Source organism: Melitaea cinxia, chromosome 25, assembly GCF_905220565.1.
Source record: "Melitaea cinxia chromosome 25, ilMelCinx1.1, whole genome shotgun sequence".
In the NCBI taxonomy this organism is placed as follows: Eukaryota; Metazoa; Arthropoda; class Insecta; order Lepidoptera; family Nymphalidae; genus Melitaea; species Melitaea cinxia.
Genome location: NC_059418.1, coordinates 6,450,660 through 6,468,511, shown reverse-complemented (window position 1 = coordinate 6,468,511; position 17,852 = coordinate 6,450,660).

Genomic DNA, 17,852 nt, shown 5'->3' with positions numbered 1-17,852 from the left:
GTTACAATTAAAAATAAACAAAGTATTTCATTTCAATTTGGAATCTGTCATTGTTATGTGATTGTTCATTGTTTTTTCTCATTTTCGCGCCAATACATTGTAAAATATTTTGCGATATTAAAATGAAGTGGGTGATAAAGAGAACCGAATCGCTGTGATTGCATTGCACAAAGTAGGTGTGGAGCCAAATACATTTTTTAAAACTCTCCATACGCTTGGTATTAGTCAAATGTTAGTGTATCGGGCTATTGATAAGTACATTGAAATCTCTTCTTTTTGTGACAGGAAAAGATCTGACCGTCCACGTAGTGTTCGTACGAAAAAGGAAATCAAGGAATGAATTGGAAGAAATCCTGTCTGTGAAGTCACAGAATTTTTTTGTTTAAGAATGAGATTTTTTTACAATTGACCAATATTTTAACAAACAAAATAACCTACCCTATTTATTCTCAAAGCTCTAAGGAAGCTTCCCAATAAGTCAACAGAGTACAACGTGGGCATTATACGACATCAGTGATGGTTTGGTGGGGTATTAGCTATGAAGGAGTGACTGGGCCATATTTTTGTGAAAAAGGTATCAAAACATCGGCACAATTGTTCAATAACTAATGGTCCCTTCAGCAAGACTCGGCGGCGGGTCATAAAGCTCGATTGACCCAATTGGTTATTAGGAATTATTATTAAATTAGGAATTAAGAAAAAACATTGTAAAACAAAACTGTTACAAACCCAAATGTGTAAAATTATTTACCCAACCACATAAATAAGTTAAGGTAGCCAAATAGACAACTAGCACTCAAAGTAGAGAGAACCCACCCTGTGTGATAAAGGCGATGAATGCAAGAAAGACTAAGTATGAGGCATGAAAGTACGAGAGGCATAAAAGCGAGAACTGGTATGAAAGTAACAAGAAAACACATACTCGCATCATTTGCAGGAGCGAGAAAAAAAATCTCGGTTAGAAACCAACGTTCCGGACTTCATCAGAGCTGAAGACTGGACGTCATCTAGTCCCGATCTTAATCCGCTGGATTATGATTTATGGTCAGTTTCAGAGAGTATGACTTGCTCTAAATGCTATGATAATTTGGAATCCCAAAACAATCCATATGATTGGTATTGAAGAATTTTCCCGTAGAAAGAGTGCGTGCTTCTATTGATAAACTGGCCTCAACGTTTAAAGGACTGTATTGCAGCCAATAGAGACCATTTCGAATAAGCTTTATATATGTATAATGGTTTTATAATGATGTATTAAATTCACTGACTGTAATAGTAATAAATGTTGCGTGCAACAGAAAAAAATATTTTTTTCTTCGTAACAATACTTAGGGCATTTTCTTTCGATTGTTATTTAGACTATAATCCATTTCACATAGGATGGGTACGGTGACATTTGACATGTTCCAATACACGCTCACTATTTTCAACAAATCGGATAAATATACATTTTTAAAAATTACCAATTAGTTTCCAAAGCAAATAATAATGCTTGATTAGATTGAAATTGTATTTATATATGCGTTTCTACATTTTAAACAAAATAAAAAAGGTACAGAAAAAATGATAACTTAACATTACAGGCATGAAACGAAACGTTTAATGATAGGGATTGACACGTAGTAATCGGCTAAAATAAATAATCGTAACGGCCATCTTGTGAATCGCGTCATCTCACTGACTCGAGATATCTCAATCAGTACTTTCTGTCTCTTGTATGCTTCCCGTGTTTTGGTTTTGCCAGTTGGTATAGTTGTATTTGTTGCTGTTTTATTGTTGTTAAGTTCTGTTATTATTTTTTTTAGTTATTCATTTTGTGTGGTCGTGTTCTGTTCTGTAAAATGCCGAAAAGAACAAAAGAAGACCTTTTCAAACAGTCAATTGGTTGTCCGCTTTCGGGAATACTTTGAACGGGAGTGAGAAAATAGCGGTCCATTATTATCTGTCAACCACATAGTGGATCGAGTTGCACAGGCACTTGAAATTAGGCGTAATACAGTGTCAAAAATTACTTCAGCCTATCGCAGTCCACTGTTGGACATAGGCCTCCACAAGCTCGTGCAAAAAAAATGGCGTGAACTCATGTGTGTTGCCTATAGTCACCACGCTGGGCGGGTTGGTGACTGCAGGGCCGGCTTTGTCGCACTGAAGACGCTGTTGCCCGTCTTCGGCCTGTGTATTTCAAAGCCAGCAGTTGAATGGTTATCCCGCTATCGGTCGGCTTTATAAGTTTCAAGGTGGTAGTAGAACTGTGTTATCCCTTAGTCGCCTCGTACGACACCCACGGGAAGAGACGCTGGTGGCTATATTCTTTATTGCCGTAGCCACACAGCTTAGTGTCAAAAATAAGTAAAGAAAAGTATGGTGACACCAATATGGAAGATAATAAGTTATCGACTCCCAAAAAGAGGCAAAGGAAATAAATGTTTGGTCGTTGAGGTTGAATATGATTATTAGCGGAGAAATGAGTTGCCCACAGTTTTACAATAATTAATGTCTTTGAAAGGTGCTAAATTATTTAATGGAAGTGTGACATCGTTATGGCGACTTTTAAATAAAATTGGATTTCCATAAAATAAAAAAAAGTTAACAAACGGAAAAGTGCGTGAAAACTTTGTGACATTCTTAGAAAAGGCGAAAAACATTACGGATTGGAACAACGTAGTATTCCTTGACTAGACATGGTTGAACGCCAATCATACTGTTGGCAAAGTATGGACAGACGACACTGCTCATTCTTCGACTAAAGTACCGGAGGGTAAAGGCGAACGACTAATAATTTGCCACGTGAGCTGTGTTAATGGGTTTGTCGATAGCTCATTTCTCGCGTTTAACACCACCCTTAAAATATTATTTATTCACTATAGCGATGATTAATTTTTAATAAGCAGTTATTTTTTTTTTTTTTTTTTATATAATCGATTAAAGGTTAACCGCATTTGTACTCGATAATCGAATTACATCAATTAATTATGCATGGTCACGTCACTATAGAGTTAATTTGACATGTGTCACCGTACCCATCCGACGTGAAATCTTAATATATATAAATCTCGTGTCACAATGTTTGTCCTCAATGGACTCCTAAACTACTTAACCGATTTTAGTCAAATTTGCACACCGTGTGCAGTTTGATCCAACTTAAAAGATAGGCTATATTTTATTTTGATATATTATGTTATTATTATATTTCAGAAAAAAATAAGGTGATACGAAGTTCGCCAGGTCAGCTAGTAGACTATAAATTCCTTTAACCTCGTAAGGCAAAACTTATAATTACGGACGAAATTGGGAGGCCTATGTCCAGCAGTGGACTGAGATAGCCTGAAGGGAGAGAGAGAGAATTATAGCCCAACGTACTAAAATTAGTTAAGAGTAGTAGTGAGGACTTCAAACTTTTTTCCACAGTCGCCTCCTGGTGTTGAACGCAAGAATTTTTAATTTGAAAATAACAAGTTGCCATTGTTACAATTAAATATGTCTTCAAGGTCTTGATAGAAGTCATAAATTATTCTATAAATTAAAAAAACAAATTGGGTTAAATGTTGTATCATAATTTAATAACACTGGACGAACATTTCATGATTTAGAGAACTGTATTAGGCCACAAATTCTAAATGTTTTTGCTCTGAAATCAGGTATTTGTGCATGACGAGATGACAGAAATAAAAATTTAAAGAAATACCTATAACTAAAACCTCTTTAATGCAAAATAACAGAAGACTTGTCGAAAAGTCGACGTTCCAGAAATAGATAGGAAAGATAACATTGTCAAATTCGTGATGATTGATCATCTTAAACGATAGCAACGGATGTTGATCATTCTGAAGATTATTATTTCAAAAAAAATATTGACTGAAATTCTATTTAGGTTTCCTTAGTGATCTAATAATAATAATAATAATACTCTTTATTGTACACAACAACAATCAACACAATAACATATTACAAATAAAAAACAGTGCACATAGGCGGTCTTATCGCTAGAGTAGCGATCTCTTCCAGACAACCTTTGGGCATATAGGACACAGCGGTAGGGAAGTGTACACAGAGAAGTGACAATTAGTGTCACCTAGAACAATATCAACTATCGAGTACAAATACACATACATATACAGCACAATACATACATACATAGATACATACATACAAACATATATAAACATACGCATAAAAATACTATACCTACATATAAACGAAATACATATAATATGGATAAAAGCTTAGAATACAAAATACAAGTGAAGCAATACACATACATTATGTTATGCAGAGAGATATAAAAACAATTATGACGTACGCAGTGACAAATAGTGCGCCTTGAGGTAATTTTTCTCTCTAGATTATTCTATTTTTTCGCTCTAGTTAAAAATAAATTGAGCGTTAGCACCATAACGCGAGTGATTAAAGAGTAAAGTCCGGGTCCATAAAACTATTACGTACTCACGTTGGCGCAACGGTCACAGCAGTGATTTGTGGCTCTTGCGCTGGCGGTTGTGGATTCGATCCACACATGACAAATGTAAATGTTTATGTAGGTATGTATCGTTTAAATGTATGAATATTGTTTTATATGACTATGTTTAGTATTATAATTTGATTTAATTATATGTAATAAACTTCCCTTGTTGATTGCGCACTATTACCGACATATTTTTCCTGTGCTACTTTTATTAAAGGTTGCCTGGAAGAGATCGCTGGAAGCGATAAGGCCGCCTTTGCATACACTATTTGTCTTTGTATCTAATAGTTCTAAAATGTATCTCCTTTTTTGTGTGCAATAAAGCTTAATAAATAAATAAATAAATGTTTGCCATGTTTTGAGTATTTGTGCAGTCCTTGTGGACCGTGCCTCGGACAGCACGTTAAGCCGTCGATCCCGATTGTTATCATGTACACCTGATAGCGATCGTTACTCATAGTAGGGGATATATATACTTATAAGTTTGTAATACATTACAGTTATTCAACTATTTTCTCAATATTGTTATTTCTTGCACTGTGTCCCCCGCTATATGACACTCTCTCTCATGACCATTGGTTGACTGGAAGAGATCTCTTCTAGGGATAAGTCCACCTTTGCCATCAACTATATATGTAATTTTCTGTATATTCTGTTCTTAAGTGCAATAAAGTATATAATATATCCACTAATCCGCATTGGAGCAGCGTCGTGGATTAAGCTCTGATCCTTCACTTACATGGGAAAAGAGGCCTATGCCCAGCAGTGGGATACTACAGGCTGAAGTGTAAAATTGCCTACTCAAGTTTTTTTAGGTTTAGTTGAGGCTCTAGTTTAAAAATATTTCCAGCATATTCTGCATGACAGTCGAGTACAAAGTAACATGTAAACGGTTACCGTAGCCTTTAGACATCTGCAAGGTCAGAACTGAACACAACACTACTTGATCTACTACACAGCATTATTATTGGTCAGTGACCATCTGTACAGTTGTAACCTTTTGGTAAAATAACAAGAACAGGTTTAATATGAACATCTGGCGATAAAAATTAATTTCTCAATTTATTGAAACAGATATAATTAGGTCAATGAAACAAAAACATACTTACAAAGTAGAACACCATAATTGCATTAAGGCACATTTAGCGGAATTGTTTTTTTTTCCTATTTTGATGCTAATAAAACGCATTCCTCGATGCGTAGTTAGTCATTAGTGCTTTTGGTCCTAATAACAGAAACTAGAGCGAACAAATTAGTACATTTTTAAGGGTATACGTAATTTATTTCATTAACCGACTTCAATTGCATCAACAAGTAATACAACGTAGGTAGACGAAAAAATTGTCAAGTAAATAGACATTTTTAGTGATAACTCAAAAGATTCTGATCTGATCTCGATTAAATTTAAATGGGACCTCATTACAATGACAAGCACACACACACATTATAAAGAATCATCTTTTTTATATAAATTATCGTTAGTAATAATAATTACTCAAAAAATAGTCATCAGATCTCAAACAAATTTTAATGACACAAGACTACAAGCCAAGCTTCGGTTTTCGATCGAAACAAGCGTCATCAAAATTCTCTCTTGATGTTTATCGTAATAAAACCTTTTATTATAATAATTTATCTCGTATGTGTCGCCAGTACAACCAGCTTATCAGTACGTGTATCGATATAGACATCTATCACTGTTCTCTCGCTTCTTTTAAAACCAAACTTTTAATAAATGTAACTGGTTAAGCAATTTTAGTTTTTAAGTTTCAATTTATATATGTATATTCCATTTCATCCACTTCTGTTTCTGCTTAGTGTATTATTTAACTGTATTTCGTGCACATTAAGGGTTTCAACCTGGACATTATGTTATCTATGAACGATTTCTGTATATTTTAATGGCTGTAACCTGTTATGTACGTGATTAAATAAATAAATAAAAAATAAGTATATCCAGTGACGAGTTATGAGATAAAACACAGCATAGGTTGACCAAAAAAATAGTCAAATAAATATGCATTATTAGACATAACTCGATAATATGATACTATCCGCGAGAGGACGAAAGTAACCGACATAGCTCACAGAATTAGCAAGTTGGAGCAGGCTCTAGAGTGGAGACCGCGTCTTGGCAAACGCAGTGTGGGATGTCCTCCGGCCCGTTGAACCGACGATCTACGTAAGATTGCCGGTGTACGCTGAATGAGGATTGCGGAAAACCGGGATGTCTGGCGCAAACTTGGGGAGGCATATGTCCAGCAGTGGACTGCAATAGGATGAACTGACTGACTGACTGAGATATAACTCGAAATGTACTTCTCAAATCTCAATTAAACATGACACGCGCCATTAAAATAAAAATCATCAAAATCTAAATATATGTTACCTCATATCTTTTTACTAGATGTACCGATTTTGATGGTTCTTTTTAACCGGCTTCAAAAATCGTGGAGCACAGCTAGTTTCACTAAATTTTCTTTCATCGCCGAACACAAGACAACAGACATAGACGAATTCAATCGTACACAAGTACGCACATCACAATCATACTTCAATTGAAGGAAAACAATCATTTAGGCCAAAGTTCCCTAAATACCAAGGAAAAAAGAACATTGCTAAACACGAGCCGCTGTTCGACCTCTGCTGAAAAAATTTAAAATTATTCCAACTGCTGGCTTTGAAATACACAGGTCGAAGACGGGCAGCAGCATCTTCGGTGCGACAAAGCGCCAGTACTGCGGTCACCAATTCGCCTGCCCAGCGTGGTGACTATGGGCAAAACACATGAGTTCACGTTATTTTTGGCGTAAACTTGTGGAGGCCTATGTCCAGCAGTGGACTGTATAGGCAGTAATGATAATGATGAAAAAGTTTGTGAGGATGGATGTATGTACATTTTACGTATGTGTGGTTTGTATGTTTGTTGCTCTTTCACGAAAAGACTACTGAACCGATTTCAATGAAACTTGCTACGAAGATAACTTTACATCTATAACACATGGGCTACTTTTTTATACCGACATTACCACGGGATCGCAAATTACGCGGGTGGAAAGGCGTGGCTAAGCTAGTTTATATATAGAATTACATTAATTTCCTGTTAAAATCAATAAATTATTTGGCATATAAATATAACATTTTAATATGTACGATTTCATTTTTGTGTTACCTACACATTACCGCTGGTGCGGTCAATTTTTGATATGATATTCAAAAATGCTTATAGCATTTTATTTCCGTAGTAACACGAGCTTGTGCTCCGGGCCGGGAGCCAGGTACAAATTCGGTCAATTATTTCCTCCCAATCGAAACTTCGTATAATGCATTAGGGATTTATATTATGAATATTCGCGACCGTCAACTGCAACATGGTCATGAAAATCTGTCACTGGCTCCCGGACCATTAAGTACAAAATATATAAAACTAATTTTAAATGTCGCTGATAAGTTACTGATAGGCTTTATCAGTAGGACGAAAAATAGGCCTCTAGGATATGTTTCATCTCGACTAATTAACTACAACTTTTGAATTCACAGGTTACAAATAAATACAACTGAGATAAAAATGAGTTTTATAACGAAAAAAAATTAAATCATACTCATTATACCAAAAACAGAATTTAAAAATAATCGTGTTTTTGTTCGACAACGGAAAAAAAACCGACTTCAATTACGTCGACAAGTACCTAATACAACGTAAGTAGACGAACAAATAGGCAAGTATATAGACATTGTTTGTGATAACTCAAGAGATACTGGTCCGATCTCGATTAAATTTAAATGGGACCTCATTACAATGACAAAACAAAGAATCATCTTTTTTAAACGGTTTTATTTAGCTCACCCCGTTTGTTTTATTTATTTTTTATTATTTATTCTTGGGTCAAATTTAGTAATTCAAATTTCACCCTCTTCCTGTCAACCGATTAATCTGAAATTTTGTATACACTTTGGATTTTGGTGACAATACAATTATGTTTATTCATTATCATTATAAATTCAAGATGGCCGCCGCTACAAAATGGCGGATAATTTATGTTTTATTAATCCCATCAATATGGGTATCAAATGAAAGGGCTCAACAAGCAGAATACAATATACTATAAAAAATTTAAATCCAAGATGGCGGCCGCTACAAAATGGCGGATAACGTAGGTTTTATCAATCCCATCAATATGGGTATCAAATGAAAGGGCTCAACAAGCAGAATACAATATACTATAAAAAATTGAAATACAAGATGGCGGCCGCTACAAAATGGCGGATAACGTAGGTTTTATCGATCCCATCAATATGGGTATCAAATGAAAGTGCTCAACCAGTATAATCAATGTACTATATAAAATTAAAATCCAAGATGGCGGCCTCTACAAAATGGCGGATAACTTAGGTTTTATCAACCCCATCAACATGGGTATCAAATGAAAGGTCTCAACAAGTAGAATACAATTTACTATGCAAAATTGAAATCTAAGCTGGCCGCCGCTACCAAATGTCTGATAACAATTTTTTATCAATCCCACCAATATGGGTATCAAATAAAAGGGCTTGACAAGAAGAATACAGTGCACTATACAACCTCAATATTTAAGATGGGCCTTGCAATAATGAAGCACTAAATGAATTAAACAGAATGCGAAATAAAAACTAAAAACTAGAAAATAAAAATAGGTAAAAAAACTTTTTAAGTTAAACGGTTTTATGTTAAACATACATTGCAATGTTTAAGATAAATGTACTAAAAACCAAAAAATAATAAAATAGATACAGTCGTGGGAATTATAAACATATGCATAGACTAGACTAAAATAAAACCGTGGGGCACGTCAATTGTCTACAAATTATCGACTTAATGTGCGATAGAAGAATCGTTTAATTCGTCGTTAAAATAGGCAGTTGGCCCGCAGACGGTGAGGAAATTACTTACTATTTTCTTGCTCATGGAAATTCCAATAGTTACATACACTCCATGTAAATAAAAGAGATGTTTCAACTAGTTTATCGTTGGACATTCACACTGCTGGCTGGCGAGGAATCGTTTCACTGCTCGTAGTTTGTCTTTAATCGACAAAACATATGATAAAAGTACTACTCGCTTACCACTATGAAACCCTAAAACTCGCTTATAATCGAGCTTGCTAGCTTGTTTCCACATTCTAGCCCTACTTATCACACGTCCATCTTTGTCGGTTGAACAACTGCATAATTATAGTGTAACATTACAAAACAAACATTTTAATCAACGATTGTAGACAATTGACGTGCCCCACGGTTTTATTTTAGTCTAGTCTATGCATATGTTTATAATTCCCACGACTGTATCTATTTTATTATTTTTTGGTTTTTAGTACATTTATCTTAAACATTGCAATGTATGTTTAACATAAAACCGTTTAACTTAAAAAGTTTTTTTACCTATTTTTATTATATAAATAGGTCGGCAAACAAGCGTACGGCTCACCTGATGATAAGCGATTACCGTAGCCTATAGACGCATGCAATACCAGAAGCATTGCAAGCGCGTTGCCTAACCTATCCCCGATTCCTCTCAGAAGCTCTGGTCACCTTACACACCAACAGGTACCTACATAACACTGTTTGAAAGCAGTATTATTTAGCTGTGATCTTCTGTAAGGTCGAAGAACTTCCCCAGTCGGGCTTCTCCATATTTCAGCAGGAAATTTCCTGCTGTGCCCTACCTCAGTTAACAGTCACCGAACCCAGGTCACCCAGTAAATAGTTCTGAGGTAGCATACATTAAAAAGAATATATATATTCGAATTATGTTGTCCTCCTCCTTGAAATCGTTAAAAATTAGTCATACTCTCGACGTTCATTAGATTTGAACCATATTTTATGATTATGATGTGCCGTGTGGTGTCGGAAGCGTGGAATAGCACCCTTTCTTCCCGTGGGGGTCGTAAAAAGCGACCGAGGGATAAGCCTGCCTCATAACCATCAGGGTCCTGGAGAAGGAAAACTTCATTTGAAACCCGGAATGGGGTCAAGCATTCGTGGCATAGCTCTAAAATTCGAAAGACTCCTGCAGCCGAACTAGCTCTACACGTATCGACTCATCGTTCCTGTGGGCCTAGCCAGTGAGGTCAAGAGGGTGGCGCAGAGCTTAGGCAACTCTGCTTTTTCCTGAATAGTGTCCTAGGCGACACAGTGTCTGTCTGACACTGTCCACTAAATCGTCTGCAATAGACGGACTAAGTCCAATGATGATTATGATTAGCAAGGCATTTCCAATTGAGATAATTTAGTCGATCGATGTGAAAACTTTTGATTACTTGTACTTGATTACGATTTAATCAATAGAAACAAATAGGATTGCTTAATTATATATGACGTGTCAAATAAAGTCGAAAACTTCTTTAGCCGATTTGGGCACTTGCACTTGGGCACGCGCCGTGTGTTGTGCGCGTTAGAAGCTTTTTAGACTGTTAAAATGTTTTAAATTCTTTAGTGCTGTGTGGCTACAGCACTAAAGAATTTAGCCACCCCCTCTCTTCCCGTGGGTGTCGTAAGAGGCGACTAAGGGATAACAAGGTTCCACAACCACTTTGGAACTTTAGAAGCCGACCGATGGCGGGATAACCATTCAACTGCTGGCTTTGAAATACACAGGCCAAAGACGGGCAGCAGCGTCTTCGGTGCGACAAAGCCAGTACTGCGGTCACCAACCCGCCTGCCCAGCGTGGTGACTATGGGCAAAACACATGAGTTCACGTTATTTTTGGCGTAAACTTGTGGAGGCCTATGTCCAGCAGTGGACTGTATAGGCTGTAATGATATTGCAGGTGGGGACGAACTAACTTCTAGTAACAATGGCTGTTTTTTTTAAAGTGTAAACTTCTTTTGGCGCACCGCACACACATTTTTTCGTAGGAAGTAAATTAGACTGATCCGTCACGCTCTGAGATGAAAGGCTCGATCGGGTGAACTCGGGACCGCCGAGTGCACCCGAGCGAGAAAGATACAGTCAGCTGCTCTTCGCTGTTGTGTCGCTGTGTTTAGTATATTCACAATGAAGTTTTCAGTTCTGCCGTACGATCTTAAGCACAGACGCTAAATTATTTTACTTTGAATACAAACACAATTATTTAAGACACAATATGATGTCAAGCAGTCTCGAGAACTATTAACAAGTAGGTATCAAACAAATGCGGGTGAGACCGGCAAGACTTATAGCCAACTTCAAAAAAGGAGGTTCTAAACGACTGAATTTTATTATTATTATTTTTTGTGTGTTATCTCATAACGTTTTGTACCGATTTTAATGACTCTTTTTTTTATTTGAAACGTATAATGCTTGTCATGTTGTTCCATTTAAATTCAATCGACATGTGACAGTTAAATTTTTTTATTCATCTCTAATAACGCGTATTACTTGACTATTTTTTCGTCTAAAGTAATACGCTGTATGACTGGTCGGTGTAATTGAAGTCGTTTTGTTTGTTTTTTTTTCGTTTCGAGCAAACATAATTATATAACTTTCCGTTACATAAATAATTGTGTTTGCTCGCAAACGAAAAAAAACCGACTTCAATTACATCGAAGAGTAATACAACATAGATTGACGAAAAAATAGACAAGTAACTACGCGTTATCAAAGATTACTCAAAAAGTAGTTATCAGATCTCGATAAAATTTATATGTGGCCACAGGAAAAACATCAGCTTTCGATTAAATTAAAAATTATCAAAATCGATACACCCAGTAAAAAGTTATTGCGGATTTTCGAGAGTTTCCCTCGATTTCTCTGGGATTCCATCATCAGATCCTGATTTCCTTATCATGGTACCAAACTAGTGATATCCCCTTTCCAACAAAAAAAGAATTATCAAAATCGGTACATCCAGTAGAAAGTTATGCGGTATAATACAACGTAGGTCGACGAAAAAAGCGTCAAGTAAAAACGCATTATTAGATATAGCTCGAAAAGTAGTTGTTAGATCTCAAATAAATTTAAATGGGACCAATTGGCACACACCACCTTTCGATTAAAACAAAATTTGTCGAAATCGGTCCACCCGGTCAAAAGTTCTGATGTAACATACATAAAAAAAAAAAATACAGTCGAATTGAGAACCTCCTCCTTTTTTGGAAGTCGGTTAAAAAAAATACAGTCGAATTGAAAACCTCCTCCTTTTTTAAAATCGGTTAACAAATACACTAGACAAGAATATGTCATTGTTTAAGCCCGCCTGTAACATCACACAGCTGGACAAAGGCCTCTTTCTCCTAAATGCAACATAGCTAAAATACCAAACAACCATACCCATCCCGAGCGGAAATTGAACCAGCAACCGTCGGTGCTTGGGTGGCGGCACACGCACCACTACACCAAAACGGTTTCAATAACTATCAATTAACTTTTTTTATTTATTTAAATGACGCCGCGTTGGCACAACGGTCACAGCTATGGATTGTGCCGGTTGCGCTGGCGGTTGCGGGTTCGATCCCCGCACATGACATACATTTGTTTTGGCCATACAGGTGTTTGCCATGGTCTGGGTGTTTGTGCAGTCCTTGTGGGTCTCCCCACCGTGCCTCGGAGAGCACGTTAAGCCGTCGGTCCCGGTCGTTATCATGTACACCTGATAGCGATCGTTACTCATAGTAGGGAATATATCCGCCAACCCGCATTGGAGCAGCGTGGTGGATTAAGCTCTAATCCTTCTCCTACATGGGGAAAAAGGTCTATGCCTAACAGTGGGCTATTACAGGCTGAAGCGAGCGAAGCGATTATTTAATTTGTTTCAGTTAAAAAATCTTTATGGACTAAACATTTCGACATTAAATTTTAATGTTTGTAAATAGTATCTTTGATGTCGGCTGGAAGAGTGCCAGTTATGATAACGACGCTCTAGTGCTTTGATGGACTTAAACGTGTTTTTATATTAACATATATAGCACTCGATTCTACTCGAGCTGGTTGATAAATTAATCAACAATAAAAATATTTTAATGATAGCTTCACAAGCGCTTTTACTTATTTTACAATATATTAAAAAGCTTTAAACTAGCTGCCTGGATAGACTTCGTTCAGTCAAAAGTTAATAGTAATTTTTTTTTTTAATATTAAATGCTTCCGTTGGCCATAATGAACATGCAAAAAATTTGCCGAATTGGTCGAGCCATTCTCGAGGTATACGCTTAGCAACATTCATTCTTATTTATATAGTTTTCGCATAAAAAAATTTTTCCTTACTCGAAAACGAAAAAAAAAAAAACCGACTTCAATTACATCGACAAGTAAAACAACGTAAGTAGACGAAAAAATACTCAAGTAAATACGCGTTATCAAAGATTACTCAAAAAATATTCGTCAGATGTCGATCAAATTTAAATTGGACTACAAGACATGCATCAGCTTTCGATTAAAATAGGAATCATAAAAATCGGTACGCCCAGCAAACAGTTATGCGGTATAATATAACGTAGGTCGACGAAAAATAGTAAAGTCAAAAATATCAACTAACCATCTTTTGCCACCTTTATTTATACAAATAGGTCGGCATAAAAGCGTACGGCTCACCTGATTGTAAGTGATCACCGTAACTTATAGATGCCTGCAACACCAGAAGCATCGCAAGCGCCTAGCCGACCCTCTATACTCCCAGGAACACTGCTCACGTTACTCACTACAGGAACAAGAAACTTCTTGAAAGCAGTATTATTTAGCTGTGACCGTCTATAAGTTTGAGTTACATCACCAGTCGGGCTGCTCCAGATTTTAAGCCAGATATTTCTTGCTGTGTGTTTACCTTAGTTAACTTTCTCGTCCCAGTTGTAGGTAAAGGCATCTCCATATTGGTCAAGAGTTACATTTGGAACTCTAATTTCATTTAAGGGATAATTTTTCTACCAGCAGTAAGAATTGCTAAAAGGTGTTTATTGTAAATTGTAACAAAGGAGACTGATGGCTTTGTACGAACTTCTTAGCATTCCATGGATTCACCGTGCGGGTGAAGGGTCCATCATGTGGCAGAGGGAAAAGCTCAGAGCAGTTCCTACAACTTGCGACCTAGGTGTAAGTTTACGGAGGCCCTTTTTTTGAGATGCGCATCAACGCTCACCTTCACTGCTCGAGTTGCCCGCCCTGCCTAGCCAAATTTAGTAGGAATCTATTAGTACAGCATTAGATACTCGTTCTAAAATAGAACTTACTCAACAGGCCAAGGTCTTTCAGCAGGTTGTAGAGATTTTGCTGTTATACCTCAAATCATCTGTTAGATCTTAAGTAATATATATCTAATTTTATTTTTATTCTATGTACCGTGACACAGAACGTGACATTTTTATTTATTTACTGTCGTTTTCAATCATCTCATCCTGGTTTTGTCTACTAGCTATAGTTGTGTGTCAAGAGACAATTTGTATGGAGCTTACGTCGAAATTCTATCTCTAGTAAGCAAACTAATAGATAGACAGAATTTTTAAACTGACCGTTATTTCATTTTGTATCTATTGAACTGTTAGTGTAAATACTAAATGTAAGATAATCATAACTAATATGATAATTAAAGCCAAAAAAAGGCAATTTAAACATCCAAAGTCCATGAGAACTTAGCAAAAAATCATACAATACCAATATATTTGAAAATAACATACAATGAATCTTTAGTTACTCGATGAATCTTGATTTTGATTATGACCGGCCTGTTGGCACAGTTGGCAATGATCCTGCCTTATATTCCTGAGTTGTGGGTCTCATTCAAGTGTCTTGATATAATACTTATACATGTAGTAATAAAAAAAAAAAAATTACAAATTCCCTATTTTATTTTACTTTTCCTTTCAAGAGTCACAAAGTCAGTTTAAAAATTATTTCAAGTTAGTTTCTATTTAAAAAAAAAACAGTGTTATAGATGAGTTTACTTTTAAATGTTGTCGCAGATGGAATTAAGGAAAACAAGACTTTATTTGGTTTGAAAATAGGTCCTAACTTAAGCTATTAGACCTTTAATATTAATAATGTAATTATGGGTCTGTTTCGGCGCTTATGGAAAATGCCTTATGTTGGATGATGGTATCCAAAAGATAAAAATCTTTGATATATTATTCTTTTTTACCATTGATTTGATTATGATATATTTCTATTCCCATTGATGAGAAACAGGCATCAGTGGCCTATTCCACCACCCGCTGTTTAAGATCCTAAATAGTATATTTTGTAATGTATATGGGTTGTAAGATAAAAAAATGTACCAACACAGTTTAGCATATTTTCTTAATAAAATCTTATTACATTGTAGCCATCGGACTTATTAACCTAGTAACATGACACCCAACTTAATTTAATTAAAAAATACCAACTACTACATTGCTCTAAGCTTGAATGTAAAAAGAAACACGATAAATATAGCTAATTTAAAACATTACATTACAAAGAACCTTTTAAGCAAAATAAATTTTTACATACCAGCGCGCTCAAAGCCCGATTGTGTATTGTTCATCAAATTGTAAACGATTTACACATTTTTTCACTACCGGCGCCGTATGTTGCCAAATCCATCGAAACACAAGAAAAAAGGTCGGACACTTTCGTAACTTCGCATAAATAAATATTCACAAAACACGGGCACAAACAACTTATATGTACAATTATATAGGAACCTATATAAATATAAGCACTGCGAATATAGTATGAAATAATCGAATTTTCAAAAATCCCCCACGGAACACAAACACAGAAATGTTGACACAGAGTTTATTGTCCTCGATTTCGAGTCATGAACGGTTGATGGATGTCGAAATTAAAATGTTTAATAATTTTATGCTCCAAGACACAAAAATTCTTTTCTGACGTTCGGTCGACATGCGTGAGTGCGTGCGTAATGAATATTATCTTTTTATCGATATCGATACAAATTTTGAGTACTAAATATTTTTCGTTATCTCAACTCTCATACGATATATTTCGATATGTAGTGCTGTACATACAGACAGATGAAGGCAAACGTATATCAAAGTACTTAGATTACGTAATTTACGTGTATTTGTAAAGTATACACTGCTTATGAGTTTACTGTTACGTTATCGTAATCTATATAAAATTTTATTTAATTGGTTGTTGTGGCAAATATGAAGGGGTTATTTGTTCAGAGATTTGTGTTAGAATCAGTCGAATAACAAAATGTTACATTAGAGAGTATTGTTATCTAACAATGTCTCAAATCATTATAATTATACGAACAGAATGATCTTAGATGTTATTTTTGTGCTTACTCGCAAAGAAAAAAAAAACAACTTCTATTACATTAACAAGTAATACAACATAAGGAGTCGAAAAAATAGTCAAGTAACTAAGCATTATCAAAGATCACTCAAGAGTACTTGTCGAATCTCGAATAAACTTAAATGGGGCTACATGACAAGCACCATCATTCGTTTCATCACCATACATAAAAAATACAGTCGAATTGAAAATCTCCTCATTTTTGGAAGTCGATTATAAATACACCATGTTGCGACTTGTAAGGAATACAATTATATAGGAACTGGCTGTGCTCGCGACTTCGTCTGCGTGCAATTAAAAAAAAATATCGTTCATAGAGTTACTTAGTAAATAAATTTCTCAAATTAAAGTATATCAGACACTCCAATTTTATTTATTTGTAAAATAATAATAATAAGCGTTGACTTGACTTGTCTAATATAAGCGATTTTTTCCAGTTCGAAAATCGATCTCGATAAGGATGAAGGTCTTAAATCAACAGTATTTTTGTATGTGTGTTCACTCGTAACTTTTTACTGGCAGACCGATGTTGATGATGTACCACAAAAAAAAAAGCAGCAGGTATCTATTGAAACAATAATTATCACAATCGGTACGTGAGGAAAAAATTCTGAGGTAACATATATAAAAAAATACAATTGAATTAAGAACCTCCTCTTTTTTTGGAAGTTAGTTAATGAAAAATACTATTTATTTACTGTTTATTAATTATTATTATATCACATCGTTTATTATCTCATCGAAATTTGTTACAAAATTTATAAATTATTATGAAACCTACAAATAATAAAAAATAAAGTAAATATATTTAATTACAAGTCATTAAATGTAATTATTGTGGCTTGCAAACTAAAATAGTTTGAATTGCAACAATAGGGGAACTATTAAGAAGGAAAGTAGGTAAAATACTATTTAATAATAACATTGTAAATGCTAATGAACATTGTAAAAACTTAAGAACTTTAATAATAAAACTAATGTGTGGTATGTTTTGGCGTATAAGTGTTGCAAATTATATAATAAATTACGCAAATATACTTGAATATAATACACTCTGTCGATATCAATAACACACGACTCTAGGGATTACCATAGACAATGTTTGTTTCATCTTTTTTTACCACAAACAATTTGATAAAA